The sequence below is a fragment of the Cricetulus griseus genome, chromosome 8 (genome assembly GCF_003668045.3).
Source record: "Cricetulus griseus strain 17A/GY chromosome 8, alternate assembly CriGri-PICRH-1.0, whole genome shotgun sequence".
In the NCBI taxonomy this organism is placed as follows: Eukaryota; Metazoa; Chordata; class Mammalia; order Rodentia; family Cricetidae; genus Cricetulus; species Cricetulus griseus.
Window position 1 is genome coordinate 11,367,116 of NC_048601.1, and position 21,148 is coordinate 11,388,263.

Below are 21,148 nucleotides of genomic sequence, written 5' to 3' on the forward strand. Positions count from 1 at the left end.
GGGACCTCCGAAAGCTTGTGGATTATAAGAGAATTAGAGCAGGTAGCTCCTCTGGTTCCTATTTAAATGTCTTTGTAAACATTTATGGGATTTTGATCTGTTTTGTTTTTCAAGTGTAATCTTCTCCCTGGCTCCACCAAGTATTTCAGAGTTGTGGAATAGTAGGCTTGATGCTGGAGGAGGTTGCGTCTTCCTCCAGCCCCCTTGGTTTCCCTCAGCACGTCTAGAGTGTGATGTAAATAGAATCTATTCATTCCTCCTGCTTCACACTTGCTCAATGAAAACACAAAACAGCTTCTGTCACTCCTGGTGGCTTAGTTACCAATCTGTCCCTTTTCCAGCTTCAGTGTTTGGCACAGCTGTCTCCATTGGTTCTGGTCACCTCTTCCTCACCTTCTACAGAGTGGCCTTTCCGTTGACCTGCCTTCACTTTAGTTACCTCACAAAGCAGTCTTCCCCTCTTCCCCTCTACCCCAGTGGGGTCCTGAGTTTTGGCATTGGGTGATCATGTTTCTAGACCCTCATCTCCACACCTGGGAAAACTGGGATAGCAAGGGCTGGAGACAAAGCTTGGACTGGTAGAAAACTTGGCTAGTAAGTATGAAGCCCATGGTTCAATCTCCTGTGCTACTCACACCAGCCATGGTAGAGCTTGCTTGTAATCCCAGCACTTGAGTAGTGCGGGCAGGGGCATCAGAAGTTCAAAGTCATCCTCAGTGACACAATGTGTTCATTTGGGACTGTTTAAAAAAACAAAAATTCAAAACAAAACCCCAAAATTCGGGTATTCGTTATCCCTGTTCATGGGGTCATGGTGAGAAGGGAGCACACACACAAACATACCCACATGCATAGACACACACAGATACTTACATGCAAAGACACACATACACACACATGCATGGACACACACAGACACACACAGGCAAAGATGCACAAACATACTCACATGCAAACACACACACACATACACACGGACACACACAGACACACAAGGCAAAGATGCACAAACATACACACATGCATAGACACACACACAGATACTCACATGCAAACACACACACACATACACACAGACACACACAGACACACAGAGGCAAAGATGCACAAACATACACACATGCATAGACACACACAAACATACACACATACATAGACACACATATACATACACAGGCAAAGATGCACAAACATACATACATGCACAGACACACACACAAACATACCCACATGCATAGACACACACAAACACACACATGCATGGACACACACAGATACACACATGGTTACTGGGACTGCAACACAGAGCAGCACAGCGTGGTGTGTTCTTGGGTGTGTGTTCCCATGAGCTCACACCTGCCACTTTTATCATCATAGTAGGTGCCCTCAGTTTCCAGCAAAGCCTCCTTTCTCTTCCTCTGCCTCCAGACTTATTAAGTGTTCCTTAGTTTAGCCTTATTTTAATATATCCTGAAGGTGAATGCATCTGCTCCAACCTGCCTACGCTGTCAACAATGAGTTGTTTCCACTCGTTACAAAGATGCTTCTACCCATGAATGCCCAACATGGGATTGATTCTCTCCCTGATGCCACCTCCTTAGGAAACCTGGTTTGCAGGCCTGGACAACAGCTCTAACCCATTCCTGACTCAGGTCAGCGTCCTGTCCTCTTCCCTCATGGGCTCAGACTCATCCCTCTGGTGGCCAAGCCACTGGTTCTTCCCAGGTGGCTTCTCCATTAGCTCTCTGAGGTGAGCCTTCTCCATTAGCTCTCTGAAGTCAGCCTTCCTTACTTCCTCTTTATTAAAGCAATCTCCAAAGTCATCTCTATTCCTGTCTTCTGTTCGACTGGGCTGAAAGACAGCCACACATCTGTTCCCACCCCCCCTCTTTTTCCTCAGTAGTTCTAGAGTGTGATGTATATGGATTGATTGCTTTCTAGAACCCAATGCAATCGTTAATTCAGCCATTTATCATTCACTTTTTTACCTCACAGCATGTGTGGAAATCCTCGTTGTGCCGGGCACAGATCATTTATTTCCTTCTTACCATTCCTTCAGTGTGCCTCAGCCCCTTTCCTCTCAATGTTGGTGCTTCTGTGTTCTGTGTTCTCTCCCATTCCTGACCCATTCTCTTGACTAACTGCTTCATGGTCTTCATAATTCAGCTCAAATTCTTCCTCATTCAGCTCTGCCCAGCTATGGGGACGTAACTATAAACAACAACAACAAATCCCTGTTCACATGGAATTTGCATGAGGCAGACAAACACTAAATTACTGACCAATATGTTCAGACTGTGATAGGTAAGTGCTGCGAAAATAAAGACAGTGTAACTCACAGTGGGAGAGGGGAGAGGTATGGTGTGTGTGTGTGTGTGTGTGTGTGTGTGTGTGTGTGTGTGTGTATGTAGGTGGGGTAGGAATGCCAAGTAAACAGTGTGGTTAAGCAGATGAAGTAGCAACTGAACTGAGGCCTGCATGAAGGAAGGTCCCAACTGTGTGAGTTTCTGAAGGAAGGGCGTTTTCAGGCAAGGGACCAGCCAAGCCTATGGTACTGTGGTGAACAGCACCGGGATCCTTGAGGGGCAGTACGGAGGTTGGGAAGCATTTGCGCCGTGTAGTGAGATTCTTGTGAGGCCACACTCGATTTCACAGAGTGGAACTGGAGCCTCATTTTTCAGTGCTTAGGTAGTACATTGTGCTGGTACAACATTGTGTATGGCTGCTGGTGGTTATTTATTTATGTCTAACTGCTAAACTCAAGCCTCCAGAGTGGGTGAGAATCATCTTGTTCTCTTTTTCATGTCCCCAGGGTCTGTCCTTGCACTTGGCAGGTACCTGGACCTTTGCTGAGTGGGTGAGTCAGAAGCCTTTGAGATGTACAAGAAAATACTCGAGTCACCCGATAGATTCCTGGGCTCACACTGCTTTGTGCTCTGGGGAAGGGCTTTGGTTGACTTTCTTGAATTAGCGCTTGGTACTGGTGTTTTACCAGCTATGGGAAACAAAAACAAAATCATCTTTCTCTCTGGGGCTTTGAACCAGGCATAGCCCCTGTGTTGACTTTCTGGCATAAACCTCTGCAACTCCCCACGTCTCTGGTGTATAGTGGGGTTAAGTGTGACCTGTGGGCAGCAGCGTTGAAGGACTTGCACGTTGGAGCTGTGGGAAGTCCCATGCTGAGATTTTAATAAGTGAGGATAAATGCATCCTTTAGAGCAATGCATGGGGAGATTGACCAGGCCAGCAGAGAAGACAAACACTGGCAACTGACCAAGACTGTGTGCAAACATCAGCCTCATTCGGTACTTTCATAAACACCTTGTCATTGTCATAGTCTATTAGTTTTGCATAACACCAAATCAACTTTAGACTTGACCTTGTTTTCATGAGGCAGAAATGTCACCTGTGCATATATTAAAACAACACAGCTTCATAAAATGTCCTCCCTAAAAAAGACAGCAGGAGGTGGGACTTACCTCTTTTTGGAGATAACAGTCTTAAAAACCGGGAGCTGGGGTGAGAAGCATTACAGACAGAAAGCCTCGCAAGACATTCAAGTAGCTGTTATCACCAGTGTGAGGAGAGATGGCACAGCCGATGTGTTATCACTGTGGGGTTCCTGATGGAAACCATTTCATACATGCCTACTAAGAGTTGCATTATATCAGAGTGAAAGTCGTGACTTGTGAGGAGAAGAAATGTGGTCGATGAAAGATGACGTCATGACAAGATAGATGGAGGGGTGCATGACTAGTGGAGGGGGATGGCAGAAAGACTCTGCTACAAACACATTGCAAGGATGCAAAATGGCAGCCACCTAGAGACTGTTAACCCTAGAGGGTGAACTTGGGAACTGCCGTAAAGCTACCCAGGTGGGTTTTGCATGCAAGTGTGTAAGTCCACCACATGTGTGCCGTGCCCAGCGAAACTAGAAGAGGGCATTGCATACCCTGGAACTGGAGTTGCGAATGGTTGGGAGCTGCCTCGCGGGTGCTGGCGGTGGAACCTGGGTCCTCTCTAAGAGCAGCAGGTGCTCTTGGCCACTGAGCCACCTCTCCAGCTCCTATATATGTATTTGTAAAAGCTGTTGTTTTTAAATTCCATTCAGTGGCAAAGCCCAATGTGACTTGCACTTGTTTGCCAACACATTTGATCTGAACTGATCTCAGATGGCTTCTGGACTCCTCATTTGTGTGACTATGCTCTGCTGTAGAAACAGAGTGTTAATTACAGACCCTGCTGGGGTGTGAAGAAGACCCGGTGTCACCTTTTACAAAATCACAAGCATCTGTTGTTTTGGATGAGAGTTTCGCGTATGTCAAGAACACTCATAATTATGGTTAATACAATAAGACTCCCTGTGCTTCATAAGATAAGGAATTGTGGGGATCACTTTGAATGCATTGTGAAAATGCTTTCTCTGTAGATGGGAGATGTTTAGTGCATTTGAAAGTCAAAAACATTCTCAGTATCAAGATTCTCTCTCTCTCTCTCTCTCTCTCTCTCTCTCTCTCTCTCTCTCTTTCTCTCTCTCCCTTTCCCTCTATTCACCCCCACCCTTTACCCCTTCCTCCCCTTTCCTCCCTCTTCCTGCCCTTTTCCCTTCCCCTTCCCTCCCCTTTACTCTTCTTTCTCTCCCTCCCCTCTCTCCCTCTTCCTCTCTCCCCCTCTTCTCCATCTCTCACCCCTTCTCTGTCTCCCTCTCCATCACAGTTTTCCTCTACTCCCCCCCTCCCCCAGTGTTTGAGCCCTTTTAATTTAGTTGTAAATGGTGACTGGGGGACAGATTCAGTTTTTTGCCCCCACCAAAATTTGGATATTGGCATCATGAGCAGAGATCTTTAAAGTTGTTCAGGGATTTCTCAGTGAGGTACCAATTTAGAGATATAGATTTGCATTTTACCACGTCCCAGTTTATAAAAGGGATTGGTTTTGTTTTCTTCCCCCTCAGGATTCTAAAGTCAAGGAAGAAGAAAGTTCGAATGCTAACTACAGGAAACATTCTGTTAGCAATATCAATGAGTGGAGCCAAGGGCAAGTGGTAAATAGCCCAGAGATCTTTCTAGTACAGCAAGCCTAAAGCTACAAAATAAAACAGACAGACAAATCCACCCTGCTTTACACATTAGGGATGGACATTTAAAAAAAAAATCTGGCTAAAAAAATTTTAAAATATGATAGGAGTCAAAAATTTAGAAACACAACTCACAGAGGTTAATAAAATATAATGTTAGTTTTTCTCTGCTACAAAACACTGTAGATTCAGACTTGAAAATTCTAACCCTGAAGAAACAAATTAACTGAAGGCCTGGGGATACAAGTTCAATTGCTAGAGTGCTTACTGAGTGTAAATGCAAGTCTGGGTTCAGTTCTCAGAATTGTACAAACTGACAGTCACATCCGAGCCCAATCCTAGCATTTTCAAGGTTGGCGAAGGAAGTGCAGGTGTTCAAGGTCATCTTGCCTGGCTCCATGATGAGTCTGGCAGAGATAACACAGTCTAAAACCAACCAAAATTCAGGCCAGAGAGGGGCCTAAGAAGCGAAGGGTATGTTCTGTTCTTGCAGAGGACCAGAGTTTGATTCTCTTTTGTTCTTTTCAGACAGCATTTCTCTACCTAACTCTGGCTGTCCTAGAACTCACTCTGTAGACCAGGCTGGCTTTGAACTCCGAGAGCTGCCTTGCTCTGCCTCCTCAATGGGAATAAATGTGTGCGCCGCCATGCCCAGCTGGCGTTTGAGCCTTAACATTCACGCATGTTGGGCAGCTCACAACTGCTCATAAGTCAAGCTCCAGGCCTCTGCCTTTGACCCCCTTGGATACCTGCATCCATGTGCACCCCCTCACATGCCCACATAATGGGAAAAATTGATCGTGCTAGTGAAAGTAACTATTTTCATTGTTATCCTTTCCTCCATAAAAATACTGTCAACAATGTTCACTAATACTTTTCAAACTGTTATTCTTTTTTAACATAATGTAATTTACACCACACAGTTTATTGTAGCTGATTTTATTCACCTAACAAATACGTATCTTGCTTCCTATCCCGGACAGCAATTAATACCACCACATAATTCTTTGCAGTTGTGAAATAGAATTTTATTTTATGTTATACTAGGATTTAAAATGTAAGCACTTTGATGCTTTTCCTTTTGTGAAATAGAATTTTTTTTAATGCTATCCTGGACTTTAAAATGTAAGCATTTTGATGCTTTTCTTTTTCACAGTTATTATTGCTATTATTTCTAGTTCTATTGTCCTATTCTGTTTTTTTTTTTTTATTATTTGCTATTTGTAAGTTTGTTTTTGTCAGCTTGACACAGGCTATAGTCATCCGGGAAGAAGGAACCTCATTTCAGAAAATACCTCCTTCATTCAGACTGGCTTTAAGGCAACTCTTCGGGGTGTTTTCTTGATTAATGATTGAGAGGGGAGAACCCAGACCATTGTTGGTGGTGCCAGCCTCAGGTAGGTGGTCCTGGGCAACACAAGGAAGGCAGCTGATCTTAGCTTGGAGAAGAGGCAGTAGGCAGTGCTCCTCATGACTCTGCTTCATTGCCGGCCTCTAGGTTCCTGCCCTGACTGAGTTCCTACCCTGACTTCCCTTAGTGATGACCTGAGACCTGGGATATATAAGCAAGCGGACCCTTTATTCCCATGTTTCTTTTGGTCCTGGTGTTTATCACAGCAATAAAGGGCAAACTAGACTGTGAGGCAAGTGACGTTTGCAAATGGCAGTTTTGCTGTTTGGTGGAAGACAAAGAACTGTTATCTCAAAAGAAAACAAATGACACCTCTTTCGTATTTTATGGAACATTCGTGTGTTTCTAGTATGCGGATCAATAACTCCCAGGTTCAGAAGTTAAATTTCCCTCAATGATTTAGAAACATGGCGATTTCCAAGAAGCAGTAAGGCTTGTCATTGGAAAATAAACTCACATTTGAGTTAGAGACAGGTTCCCTGTGGTTATGTTGGGAACTGGAGCATTAAAGAGCTATTCCAAGGTCATGGGTAACAGCCAGAGAGACCTTTGGAGGACTAGAGCCCTAGTAAATAAGGTCTACTGGATTGCTCTTACCATCAATTAGAGCTACAATCACCTAATCCTTCTGCCTCCCGGCTCCCAGCCTTTCCCTACCTCTTGCTGTCTCCCTGCATAATACAGTTTTACAAGGCTTTCCTGGAGAAACTAGGCTGGTAATTGGGACAGACACAACCACAGCTCCATATAGACTATCCGGCTGGTAATTGGGACAGACAGACACACCTGCAGTTACATATAGACTATCCGGCTGGTAATTGGGACAGACAGACACACCTGCAGTTACATATAGACTATCAGGCTGGTAATTGGGACAGACAGACACACCTGCAGTTACATATAGACTATCAGGCTGGTAATTGGGACAGACAGACACACCTGCAGTTACATATAGACTATCAGGCTGGTAATTGGGACAGACAGACACACCTGCAGGTCCATACTATCACAATTTACTTCATTGGACTTCCAATCCCAACCATCCTTAACTCGCAGAAGTAACCAGTCCCAAGCTTTGTGATACCTTTCTGTTGCCAACTTATTAATAGAAATCAATGCTCATAATCTTTACCTCTGCTCATTTCTGCCCCGTGAAATTAGTGTCCATTGTCTGTGCCATCTCCCCCTGATTCATATTGTGTGTAACATGTGTAGCTCAACAGGGCAGCTGCTTCCTCATGTTCAGTGTAATGGAAGATCACATTGTCTGAAAGTGTTAACATGTATTTCTTCTCCTTGTGGTTCTAAATTTCTTTTGGCAGTTCCTTAGTATGTTAAGGATCTCACTGATTGACCGAGAATTGGCTACATAGACTAGGCTGCCCTCAGATTTACAGATTCACCTGCCTTCACCTTCTGAGTTCTGGGATTAAAAGTAAATATACTGCAGCATACCAGGCTAGTTCTAAATATTTTTAAATTTTCCTTATGATTTCTTCTGTGATCGTGAGTTATTTGGAAGTCTGTTTAAATCTCTCTTATTTAGGTTAACCTTTAGGAATGTGCTATCATTTAAATTTACTTCTACACACAAATCTGTAAAGAAAAAAAAAAAGGAATCAGTTGGTTACTGATTCCCAATTCTATTTCCCTGGAAGTGTAGAAGATGAGTCTGAACCAGAGGCCAGTGAATTCTCGCTGCCTGTGGGCCAACGCCAGTCTGCCATTTGTTTTTCTGTAGTCGGCAAGTTAAACATAGGTGACCCATTCTGAATGTGTGGGAATCCCAGGAGATGAGGTGTATGGGAATTGTAGAAAGTTCTAATTCATGGGTACAAATAAAGTTTTAGCACAACACAGCTCTGGTCATTCTTAAGTATTGCGTGTGGCTGCTTTTGATCTACGTAAGGGCAGCAAACAGAAACCACTGACCTGTAGTGATATATTATTTATGATTTATTAACGCTTGACTGAGGATTCAGAAAGGCAAAGTCAGCCTCAAGCTATAGAGATCAGGCAGTGATACACACCTTTAATCCCAGTAGCCAGAAGCTAGGAGGAGGTGGTACACACCTTTAATCCTGAGACTCAGGATTAAGAGGTAGATAGATCTCTGTGAGTCCAAGGCCACCCAGATCTACAAAAGAGTGAATCAGTCTAAAAGATTATAGCTCACACCTTTAACCCAACATTAGGGAGGTATATAAGACAGAAGCAAGGTCTCAGAGAGGCATTCATTCTCCAGCCATGCTGAGGAGAGGTTAAAGTCTGAGGCTGGCTGAGAACTCGTGGAGACAGGATCAGCCCATTCAGCCTGAGGTAGAGGTAAGAAGCCAGTGGTCAGCTGCTTTGCTTTTCTGACCTTCAGCCTGAGGCTTGAACCCCATTATCAGTCTCTGGATCATTTATTTATTTGTGTTACATTGACCTACACAGTAGAGGTATTCACTACACAGCTTCTGATAGAAGTCAATCAGTCCCTGGTTCAGGGGTACAGTCTTTGAAACATGTTAAGAGACCATGGAGGTCTGACCATTTCCTGAGAGTCTGATGAGAATTTGTATCTCTGGTTACAAATGCCACATATGCTCACATAGGCATGTATGCACACATATACATAAACATGGCATATATACACACATATATAATAATGCATATGTACAGAGGGAGAGAGAGAGAGAGAGAGAGAGAGAGAGAGAGAGAGAGAGAGAGAGAGAGAGAGCACAGTATCTCCCAATAGCTGCATGGATGTTGAAACTCATTCCCACCCTGATTGATGCTGGGCTGCATGTTTCTTGTTGACTTCATGTTTACACCAGGAGATCTTTCTCCATGTTTGTCTATTGACTGTGCCCCAGTAAAAGCTTCTATTGCTGTCACAAAACCATGACCAGAAACAAGTTGGAAAGGAAAGGGTTTATTTGGCTTACACTTCCACATCATAGGCCACCACTGAAGGAATTCAGGGCAGGAACTCAAAAGGCAGGAACCCGGAACCCGGAGGCAGGAGCTGATGGAGAGGTGCTGCTTACTGGCTTGCTCCTTATGGCTTACTCAGCCTGCTTTCTTATAGAACCCGGGACCACCAGCCCACAGGTGGCCCCACCCACAATGAGCTGCCCCCTGCCCCCGCCCCAGTCACTAAGGAAATGCTCTATAGCCAGATCTTATGGAGGCATTTTCTCAGTTAAGGCTCCCTCCTTTCGGATAACTCTACCTCGTGCCCAGTTGACAAGATCAGCAAGCACAGCTTGTCACATCAATGCAGCCTGGCCACCTTCACTTCATTACTAGGTAAGGGATGTGTCAGTGTGTTTCTGTGTTCTTTAACGGGCGGTGGCGTGATTATGTATTTACAAATGAAACTTTGTCTCATAGCTGGAAGGTTTAGGCCGTTTGTACTGAGATTATTCACATGTTTGAGCTGCTTCCCCTCGGTCTTCAATGCTTAGTTTTGTATTTATATGCAGCTTCCCTTTTGAATAGCAGAAAGGACTGATGGTTGGTTTTGATGAGTTTTGTTTGTCTCTTTTTGTGCCTTGTTCTGATTTGGGATATGAATTCCTGGGCTTAAGGCATTCTCATCACCAAGGAGTACCTGTTAATGTGTTTATCTGTTTCTTGTTCCCTTTCTCTCTTAAGGTATGAAGAACATAGATGTTCCAAACCGTCCTCTAAAGTTAGGATAAGTGAGTCAAATCTCATCTTCATCACAAATCATACATACCATGATATGTGTGTGTGTCTGTGTGTGTGTGTTGCCAGTGGAGGCTTTCAGAAGATTACTGAGGATTTAAGTGAATAAATTTACTTAAAGCACTTTTACATTGCAGTGATCTTATGGGAAGGTTTCGTTGCGATCTTAGTCTCAATCTTTTGCTTAAGGACATTTAAAAGAATATCAAGCCTTCATGAAACAATATAACAAGAACAGTTTAACTCTGACCCTGCTTCTCTGGGCTAGTATTGTATTTATGTCCATTTTTAACCCAATGTATTTCATCCTGTTAGTTTTTATTCTCTACAGACAAGATCTCTATAGATCAACCCAGTGTTTGTTGACATATCTTCTCAACTCCTGGGCAGCATTCTCTTGCTCTGACCATGGGCTTACTTTTCCTTTCTTGGCAAGTAGGCTTTGGACCCTCAGTTAGGAAAGTAGACTCTAAAGAGATAGCTTTTGCTCATTCCAAAATGCCTGAATCCTGTCTTTGTCCCAAAAATACAATTCTCGGGACCTAACATTATAGGTTGGCAGTGATTTTTATTTTGCACTTTGAAGATACCTCGCCATCCTGGGACTCCTTTTGGCTCCTTTTGGCTGTTAATTATTTAGTTACTTGTTTCTCTTTTGTAGATAATCTTAATTTCTTCTGTTGACCCACTTAAATGATCCCCCCCACTCTGGTGTTGTACACATTGGTTTGCTTTCATGTGTCTTATAAATGTGCACATACAAATATGTACATATGGTTGTATATTTTATCCTTTTTTTAAGGTGTTCCATTTGCTGTATAGCAGAACTCCCTGCCTTGGAGGCCTGTCTTAAATCTGTCTTCCAACATCAGCAGCTATTACTTCTCAGCCGCTTGCCTCCACTGCATTCTTTTTGCTGCCAGTCAGAGAGTCTGAATAGCTATGCACATGTGATCCCCGTCTCTTATCGTCTCATCTCTTCACACCCCCATGCTTTGGTTGGACCTTCTCTTCACACCCAACTCACATTGTTCTCAGGGAGCTCCCAACTTCAGCAGCTCTATTTTCCTCTCACTGATTGATGTTCCGAAGGCTTCTGACTCATGCATCCTCAGCCATCTCAGTTGGTCTTTTACTTCGGGCTTCATTTTTTTTTTTTCAATTACCTGTAACAGATCATAGCTAAATTGAAGCATAAATCTAATCTTTGTTTATTTTGCTGCCACTCATTTTGATTAATTTTCTTATATGTCTTGTGATCTTTGCATATGAATTCTATTTAACAGACATTAATTTGTGGGAAATTCAAAGATCATAAAGTGAGGTTTTTCCCCAGAAAGGATTGTATGTAGCACTTGTTGAATTTCTCTGTGTGATAGATAAATTATTGCTATTAAAAACCAAACCACCAAAAAACAAACTGTTTCATCCATATGTAAGACATATGTGTGTATTTATTTTTGATGAGAAGAGTTTCTTTTTTCTTTTCTTTTTTTGTTTTTTTGAGACAGGGTTTCTCCGTGTAGCATTGGAGCCTATCCTGGCACTCGCTCTGGAGACCAGGCTGGCCTGGAACTCACAGAGATGCGCCTGCCTCTGCCTCCTGAGTGCTGAGATTAAAGGTGAGCACCACCACTGCCCAGCTACCAGAAGAGTTTCTGATAGGGAAAGTACAGGTTACACAGAAAAATATTAGTGACATTTCATTTCCCATCATCCTCCAATGTTTTCACATATGTAGGCATTACATTGAAGTAGTATTAAGCTAAAGAGCTTCAAAGCATCATTTGAAGAGTAAACATAACAGTCTGTGAATACATGTGAATACAAAGAATCATAACAAACAAGAAATATAAACAACAATTATAAAGAGCCCAGTAAGCCCAAACACCTCTATGTGTGAGCAGGTCTAATGACATAAGCATTTGGCATGCTCTTTCAATCAACAAGTAACAAAGGCAGTAGTAGCCAAATGGAGATTACTCTCAAATTTTACTTAGGAGAATGAGATCAGATTGTAACAATAATATTCTAAACTCCAGTACCCCTTTTCTACATTTGTCCAGAGAGATGCCTTCTATTATGTGTGTTCACAACTCAAAATTCAGCTAAGTATACAGCTCAAGTGCAAAACATTTGCCAAGCATGCTTAAAGCCAAGTTCAAAACAACCATACTGCAAACGCACAAACATACAAACACATGCTCGCACACATGCATATTTGTGCACACAGGTGGAAAGACTATAGGTCTACACACAGTCATCCTTAAATGACCTTCCTGTATCAGGTTATAGGGTCTGGAGGCTCGTTTGAAAAAGTTTGAAGACTACTTCTGATTAAAATCCCCAGATAAAATTCTACCATTAAAAATTTATACACTAAGGAAAAGGCCAATTTCTGCCATTTCTTTTTGTAGCAAAAACAAAGTGAAAGAAAGAAAAAAAGAAGAAAGGAAGAAAGAAAGAAAGGAAGAAAGAAAGGGAAAGACCTGTGTTCTTAGCATTTGTGGGGTAGTTTTAATATTTTGGTAGAAGTATATTTTATGTATTAACTGAATCCAGTGTTTAGCATATATATCACTTCATATATATAGTGTCTTTGTGATGAGAATATTTAAAATGCTTTCTTCCATTTTGAACATCAACACAATTTTCTGTATTAGCTTTAATACCCAGATGTAGGCTCAATCTATGCTTGGAGTTTTGTACTTCAATCCACGTTTGGGATGGTCATGTATTCTATATATTTATGTCTATTCTGTCCTACATGATTTTTTTTTCCATATGCCAACATTGACATGTGAGGTTTTTTTTTTTTTCTTCTGATTTTAAGATAGAGGACCTTGTGTAGCATGGGCTAACCTTGAAGTTGCTACCTAACAAAAGATAGCTTTGAACTCCTAGTCTTCCTGGCTGTGTCTTCTAAGTGCTATGATTACAGGCATGTGCCAAACATGCCTAGCAGTAAGTGAGGTCTTCAAATGGTAAAGACATATATGGCAACATAGGAGCTGAATTCAGGCTGTTACGATGGCTCAGTGGGTAACAGAACCTACTGCAGTCTTCATATCCTGAGTTTAGTCCCTGGAGCTTACATAGTGAATTCAGAGAATAGACTCCTGCAGGTTTCCTTCTAATTTCTACAAGTGTCTATGACACACACACACACACACACACACACACACACACACACACACACACACAGAGAGAGAGAGAGAGAGAGAGAGAGAGAGAGAGAGAGAGAGAGAGGAGACTAAATAGAAATGTGATAAAAATTTAAACCAGAAAATATGACATTGAATCTTAGCAAAAATATAAGCCAAATTGCTTAAATGAAACAAAGAAGGCATATTCATCAAATTTATAGATATTTTAAGTTTATGGTGCTAGATAAAATTTAAAGGGAAGATGAAGATTTAACGATACAGAGGTACAGGATGCATTAAGGTGGAAAATGCAGTTTAATTTCAGTTCATGTAACATAGAGGTGCTTTATTTGACTCCAGGCAGTCTGCTTGCCAAAAGACAACCTAATACAGGTTTGGGATGTCTTGCTGGAAGGGTTGCTTGGATCAAAGGGCTCACTGATCATTTTAGTGACTTACTTACTTCCCTACCTAGTGTGTGTATGTGTGTGTGTGTGTGTGTGTGTGTGTGTGTGTGTGTGCAGACGAGCACAATTTGAGAGAATAAACACCACAAGCTCATTTAAGAGAAGGTAAAGAGTGGTTTTGACAGATTGCTCTGCCATTTGCGGACCAGTGAAAGAACAAAACTTCGGAGGACAAGTCTCAACGCCTGTGTTGGTTATTTATTAATCTGCATCTACTATTTCAAGGCTTGCAGTATCTGTAAGGAGTAAGATTAATCTCGTGTAAGTCTTCCGGGTAGGTCGGGACTGGTCTACAGGAGACCAGTAGGTTTGAGTTCAGAAAGCTCTTTGTGTAAGCCGTGGGGTAGGCAGGCCTGGGTTTGAATTCTGATGTCACTATTAGCTCTGGCAAAAAGAAAGAAAATTCTGAATACCATTTCCCCAATTTTCTAAAATGGCGACTTATTTTAAGGGTTAGGGATGATGTAAGGAAGTTTCGTAGTTCCTGAGGTAGATCATCAAAGTAAACAATCCTAGTTATCGAGCAAACCCCGCTATTTCCAGCATCAGACGTGCCCAGGTAGATGCTAGTCTGTTGGAAATGTTGGACAAAAGACTCGATGAAGGCAGGAGACTGAACTTAGTCATAAGACCTATCACTACCCCTTTCATCCCCCCATCTTGGCCTGGTAAGTCGGGTTGAATGTGCTTTTGCTTGCCTCACAAAGCAGGTAGGCCCAGCTATTTAAGCCAAGTTTCATTTAATAGTCTTTCTTGGCTTCTGGAAGTCAATTGACTTGAAGTTAGAAGGGCCGGTGTATCTGGGGGCGTAGCTGTGACAAGGAAGGATTGTAAAGGGTAAGAAAATGCTTGGTTCAGGAGAGAAGACTGGCAGATTCTCATTGTGTGGCTCCGTGATTGAGCCGGCGAGCACTGAAGTGGTGAGCAGTTTTCCTGGACTAAAGAGTCTCACATACTCGAAAATACACCAGGCTCTTGGCAGGAGCTCCCATGAAAAGTGGGATCCAAGGCGCCTTGTGAGACGGGTCTGGGCTTGCTGGCCATATCCAGGGACTGGTGTTTGGAGCCTCTGTAAACCAACGAAGCTCTTGGGTACCACTTAAACACCGCTTGGGTTGAGGAGTTGGAAAAGAAGAGACCAAGGGACACAGGTCAGAGGCCAGGAGAATACCTCCCGCTGGTAGGTGGGTAGGGCAGTAACTCCTAGATTGATAGTGGTCATCAGGTGTGTCTCACGACCTAGTCCCAGTCACCTGTGCGCTCTCTCCTGCTGGGGGCATCGCCCCTGTCCCGGGCGGTGCTCTGCAGGCTCAGGTCAGTTCACCCGGGGAATTGTAGACACTAGCCTGAGGCTGGGGATCCCGGGTCCCCCTGCTGAGTGTGGTGCCCACCTTACCGGGGATCTCGGAGGGACCCAGTCCATAACCCTAGGGGCCACTAGAGACTCAACTGTCCTCAAGACCAGCAACCGGAGCCCTCTCCTGGCCGCACGGGGCATCGCGCGTTCCCGGCTCGCTGCTGGGCATGCGCGGGGCGCGCTGGCTCTGGCCGAGAGCGAGCGGCTCGCACACATTGCCCGGGCGGCGGGCGAGGCGGGCTCGCGGGGCACGGAGCTCGGGGCAAGCCCCGGCGGCGTCTCTGAAGCGGGGCGCGGCGAGCGCTCCACCTCGGGGGTCTTTCTCCCTCGGCCACCGGCCACCTCGTTTCTGGGTAGGTCGCGGCACTCCGTGAGGAGCGCGGCGGCTCGGAGGGCGGATCCAAGGTAAGAGCCCCTCGGACACCGGTGCGGGTCCCAGGGTGGGATTCCCGCGGCATGGGCTCCCTCTCGATTTCCCGTAAGCGCCTGTGTGAGCGGGGAGCCGAGCGGTGCCAGGCTCAGCGGCCACCGTGGTTCACTTGGAACCTTTGCAACTGGTGGCGGCGGCCAGGTGTGCGAGGGCGCTGCCGCCCCAGCGCGTCCCCGAGCCCGCTCCGCGCGACCGGGGGCCACGAGACCCGAGCCCGCCGCGACCAGCTCGGCTGGGGTGGGCGCCGAGGGTTCCCGCAGACCCCACGCTCACCTGGGCTGCGCGGGGCGCACCTGAGTTCGGCACACCTGGATTCTGACTGTGCCTTAATGTCTTGCACTTGGGGCTTTCAGAGCGCCTCTCACCCCAGCCCAAGTGGGGACTCTCCCTAGGAGACAGACCCGTTAGGGATGGGGACCCGCCCTGTGAGAGATGGACACCCTCCAGGTGAGGTAGCTCGCTGTGTTTGAGTAGTTGTGAATTCTGGCTCACTTTCCAACACCATTTTACTTGGGGGAAAATGGCCTCTCCTATTGCTGTCATTAGGGCTTTGGAGGGGTTCCACACCCACTGAGATGTTGGAGGCTCCCCGTGTCTCACCCCTTCTTGGCTTTTCAATGATTACAATACTCATGCAAAGTCTTTGCACGGTTCTCTGAGCCCTGCTGCTCGAATCCTCCTCCCCCTATAGCCCCCAAGTGCTGCTGGCATCTCGCCTGGGCAGGACTCCCTGGTGTTTGGGCTTAAAACCCGTAGACATTTGGAGCGGCGAGGCTTTAGAAGAGGAGGCTTCTCTGAGCCAATGTTTCAGCGAATGCATGGCTGCTTTTCTTTTCAAGGTTTCACTTCTTGTCTCAGACAGCAGGAGAAAGAGACAAAATAGCGAATAAAATTAAGTTCAGATGCAACTTGGTTCAGACACGTGTGAGTACTTTGAATTTTTATTTGGTTTTGCCACTTTGGGTAGGTGGTGAAATTAGGATTCCTAGAAGGCATTTTTATGTAAAAAAAAAAAAAAAAACCAAAAACCAAAAAAAACCCCATCCCCCCCAAAGTAACTGTTGTGGGCTGTTTCTAATTTCTCTCTGTTGAAAGGATGTCGTTCTGCAGCTCCTTGGGTTTTGGACCGCCTGTGCTCATTGTGTAAAACTGTAGATCTTGGGACAGACAGTCCATTGAAATTAAAGCCAATGACATCTCGTCTCACCTAGTACAGATTTTCTGTTTTTAAAATTGGGGATCCAAAGTTTCTGGGCACGATGCTGTAGTTTTTAGTTTGGTGGTGTGACAGACAATCTGTGGCTGATGGGCTCACACCGTCTGAACATTAATCCTGTCAGTAGACTTGTCACATAGTCGTTTTGTGACAGAGTGTCACAAGCTAGCAAGTGCGTGTGCATAGAAGCCTTTCCTGCACAATAGTAGATTAAGACTTTGTCAAACGCCACAACTCACACACTTCCCTCATAGCAGGAAAAAAGAAGGGATAGAAAATACCGTTTAATTCCCCCTGTTTGGAGCTAAGTGTTGCTCACTGTACTGGGATGTCTACTTTATAACTTTCTTTCACTTTCTAGTGTCATAGAGTATCATTATAATTGGCAAGTTAGCCTTTTATCCACAGTGGGAAATGCTTTAAGTGAACTCCTATTGAGGGTAATTTAAAAAAAAAATCCTTTACAGGAAACTGGTGTTTAATTTTGTACACTTTGCTTATTTGTGTTCAAAGGTAAAGAGATCATTTTGCCTGTTTATCTGGTTTTATCCTGATTTAGTCTGTGCGCATTCTTTTCAGCCTCAGTACTTTGTAACTCTGTGACACATGTTGCTACCCTCTGCTTCCATCTGCTTTCATTTGAAACCTTAATCCTGCTTAAAACACCTACATTCGCATCTCTTTATGTGTCTACTTCCTTTTATTCCTCTGAATCTCCTCCTCATTCACCTGTTTTTATTTTAAAACATAGGTTCATTTGAGCCTCGTTTGACTGAGGAACTGTAAATGCCAGATTCAAAGCTCTTTTGTTCCTTGAAGTTTTGTTAGGTGAGTTTGAACATTAACTTTATTTGTGTAAATTTTAGGTTGGTTTTTCCAAGTCATATTAGACACATTTGGTAGTTCCGTCTCAGTGCAAAACAAGCTAAGTATAGCTTATAAACTTTCAGACATCTGCAGGGGTATCGGAGAGGAAGAGATGGTCTTTAGCCAAAGTGCTCTGGCTGTACAGTACATCCCTGCTGGGGATTGCTGCACCAAATTGTTTGCAGCTGTGAGGAACTGAAACTGTTCCTCTTAAGAAGCATTGTAGTGGAGTCCGTGCAAACAAGGTGAACTGAGTCTTTACAAGGATTCGGGGGTGTTCTTCGGGTCCAGTCTTTCTCAGATACATCCCTAAGTGGGATTTTCAAACAGACCCTTGGGGCTGGGGAGACGGCTAGGTGGGCCAAGTGCTTGCCAGTCCAGGGTGAGTTCAGGTCCTGAGCATCCACATAAAAAGCTGGGCATGCATCTTCAGTCCCAGTGCTGCAGGGAGAGGGAGGCGGGGGGGGGGGGGGAGGGGTACTTGCTTAGGCCTCTCGCTCAGTCATTACACACGAAAGTGCATACACACACACACACACACACACACACACACACACACACACACACACACGCACACAAATAAAAGTAAAAATGATAAATGAATACTGACAGTAGTCTGTAAGCTAGTTGGCAGAAAAATGTAGCAATGGTACAGGGATTATAACTTCTATTAACATCTCAGGTTGTACTGGCTGTAATTAAGGGGTCGTTAATAGTGTTGTGTTATTAGTGATAACTCATTCTTTGTTTATATGTTGTTTTCCCTTTGTTTTTGGAGATTGAACCCAAGGTCTTATGCCCAGAGCTCTGCCACTGAGCCACACTCCAGCCCCTTCCCTAGTTTGTGGTTGTGAGCCTAGCCTTTAATGGCTGAGCTGTCCCTCCAGCCCAGCCCTCCCTGGTTTTTATCTAACCTGCTTTCTCTCTCAGGATCACACTAGCCAGAACGCTGGGTACGTTTAATTGTCACAGTCTCTTAGGTCAGGCTAACTCTGGTCTTCTTTCAGATTATCTTTGTTTTTTGACAACTTTGAACATTTTGAGGAGTCCTTTCCATCCCACAAGTTTATAGCATGCTTTCCCCCCTTTGAATTTGTCTTTTGTTTGTCCCAGGGTTAGGTTGTAATTATGCACACCTTTGATCCCAGCACTAGGAAACCCAGGCTCAAAGATGGCAGGTTCGAGGCCAACTTGGCTACATAGTGAGTCCCCTGTCTTAGTCAGAGTTACTATTGCTGTGATGAAACACCATGACCAAAAGCAAGTTGAAGAGGAAAGGATTTATTTGGCTTCTGCTACCGCACTACTGTTCATCACTTAAGGAAGTCAGGACAGGAACTCAAACAGGCCAGGGACCTGGAGGCAGGAGCTGATGAAGAGGCTGTGGAGGAGTGAGTGCTGCTTACTGGTTTGCTCCCCATGGCTTGCTCAGTCTGTCTTCTTATAGAAGCCAGAACCACCAGCCCAGAGGTGTCTCCACCCACAATGGGCTGGGCCATTCCACATCAATCACTAATTAAGAAAATGTCCCACAGGCTTGCCTGTAGCCAGATCTTATGGAGGCATTTTTTCTCAATTAAGGCTCCTTTCTCTCTGATGTCAAGTTGAATATAAACTAGCCAGGACAGATACTGTCACAAAACAAGGAGAAACACAACCATTGTGGGCTTTGGATTGGAGGATGACCAGGGCAGAGTGCTTTCTCCATCACAGGTCACCCAGCACACACTATCTGCAGGGTTATCGGCCTCATCTTGATCACTGGCTGAGATAGTATTTGTCAGTGTTTTCTGCTGCTAAGTTCCTGGTGTCTACTTTTCCATCCCCTCCTCATGGGAAGGAGTCCCCTAGCCTGTATTTTAGTAGTGGAGACTTATGACCCCTCCCCATCCCTGAGGGTGGAATAGCTATCTACAGCTATGTCTTATTTATAATTTGAAAATAAAAGTAGCCATGACAGACCCTGACACAAAACAAGGAAACACAGACACTGTGGACTTTGGATTGGAAGATGACCAGGGCGAAGTGGCTTCTCTGTCACAGGTCACATGGGAGATTTTTCTCTTTTCCTTCACTTAGTCTCTTGGTTATTTACCTACAAATCTGAACTCCTGAATGTGGTGATATATTCTTTATTTATGATTTAATAAAGTTTGCCTGGGGATCAGAATGCAAAGCCAGCCACACTAGTTAGCCATAGAAGCTGGGCAGTGGTGGCACACACCTTTAATCCCAGGACTCAGGAGACAGGCAGATGGATCTCTCTGAGTTCAAGGCCACCCAGGGCTACACCAGAGTGAATCATTTTTAAAAGAGCAACAGAGCTCACATCTTTAATCCCAGCACTAGAGAGATAAATAAGGAAGAAGCAAAGGGTCTCAAGTGACATTCAGTTTCCAGTCACAGGGAAGACAGGATCTCTATTTCAGCCTTGGTAGAGGTAAGAGCTACTGGCTGGCTGCTTTGCTTCTCTGAGCTTCAGCTTGAACCACAGTATCTGTCTCTGGGTTTTTAATTATTCGTGTTACAACTGAATACTTACTGTATTTTTTGGGCTATAACCCAACTCTTTTGAAGCTCAAATCCTTACAGCTTGGTTCTTGTGTTCCTTTGATAAGTTTCTATCAGTGTGGTTTGTTTCCTTTTTAAAAAGCATGTTTCTATAGAATATTCTTGCTTCTTCTTGTATTATTTGTATCAGGAATCAACTGTTTTATTAAGGAACTGATTTCCTAATGTTTGGAACTTTTATTGGAAAGCCAGGTCTGACCCTGAGTGATAACATGTGTCTGTAATCCCAACACTCTGGGAGGAGTTCAGGGTCCACTTGAGCTATACTTTTTAAAAAAATAATTTATCTTTATTTTATATGCATTGGTGTTTTGCCTTCATGCATGTCTGTGTGAGGATGTCAGACCTCCTGGAACTGGAGTTACAGGCAGTTGTGCCATGTGGGTGCCGGGAATTGAACTGGGATCTTCTGGAAGTACAGCCAGTGCTCTTACCCACTAAGCCATCTCTCTACCCCCTTGAGCTATGCTTTGAAAGAAGCCAAGGTCTGGGTACTAGGTGGACTTGGTAATGGAATGTCATTAATTCCAGGCTCTCGTGTGAAAAATACATTTGTGTATAGAGATTTAGATATATATGTCTGTGTATATATGTTTACATATTTATATTTCTGCATACCTGTGTGTATCTATATTAAAGCAAATATGAATTCATATTGGTATCATACTGATTGTGATACATATTATTCTGGTTTCTCCCCTGTTTATCTGGAAACTCCCTGCAGCAGTGAAGAGAAACCTGGCTCTATATCTCTGTTTGCTTAATTGTTCATTTCCATTATCCAAGTTTAGCAGTGTTGGAATTGATAACTCTTGATAGTATGAACAACCACTTTGACAGCTGGAGTCCAGCTCCCATTTGCAGGGCCTTTCGCTTTTAAGCTTAATCTCAACCCATTTTCACAGTTAGC

The 21,148-nt window shown here is 44.1% G+C and overlaps 1 protein-coding gene and 1 pseudogene across 6 annotated transcripts in view; both read left to right on the forward strand.

The window, feature by feature from the left end:
- LOC100751844 overlaps positions 1-15,563 on the forward strand; it is a 46,915-nt pseudogene extending 31,352 nt beyond the window's left edge.
- Eps8 (epidermal growth factor receptor pathway substrate 8) overlaps positions 15,364-21,148 on the forward strand; it is a 162,532-nt gene continuing 156,747 nt past the window's right edge. For 3 of the 6 annotated variants that reach the window (XM_027429925.2, XM_027429923.2, XM_027429926.2), the window contains exons 1-2: positions 15,422-15,559; positions 17,552-17,628. The gene's annotated coding sequence lies outside the window, so the exon portion shown is untranslated. Of the gene's footprint in view, positions 15,560-16,423; positions 16,509-17,551; positions 17,629-21,148 lie in introns of all 6 variants that reach the window. The other 3 variants (XM_035448876.1, XM_027429928.2, XM_035448877.1) reach the window with 3 other exon arrangements.